We start from the raw sequence: 281 nt of genomic DNA on the forward strand, positions 1-281 counted from the left end.
GCTCAAAACCCTCCTGAGGGACCTCAAATGGCCCTTGAGGAGCTCAAATGGTCCTTACGGGAGCTCAAATAGTCTTTGTGGGAGCTCGAATGGTCCTTATGGGGCCTCAAATGGTCCTTATGGGAGCTCAAATGGTCCTTATGGAGCTTCAAATGGTCCTTATGGGGCTTCAAATGGTCCTTAAGGGGCTCAAAACCCTCCTGAGGGACCTCAAATGGTCCTTGAGGAGCTCAAATGGTCCTTATGGGACCAAAACCCACCTCTGGGAGACCCAGAAAGGG

The sequence above is a fragment of the Nestor notabilis genome, unplaced genomic scaffold (genome assembly GCF_000696875.1).
Source record: "Nestor notabilis isolate BGI_N333 unplaced genomic scaffold, ASM69687v1 scaffold4760, whole genome shotgun sequence".
Classification (NCBI taxonomy): domain Eukaryota; kingdom Metazoa; phylum Chordata; class Aves; order Psittaciformes; family Psittacidae; genus Nestor; species Nestor notabilis.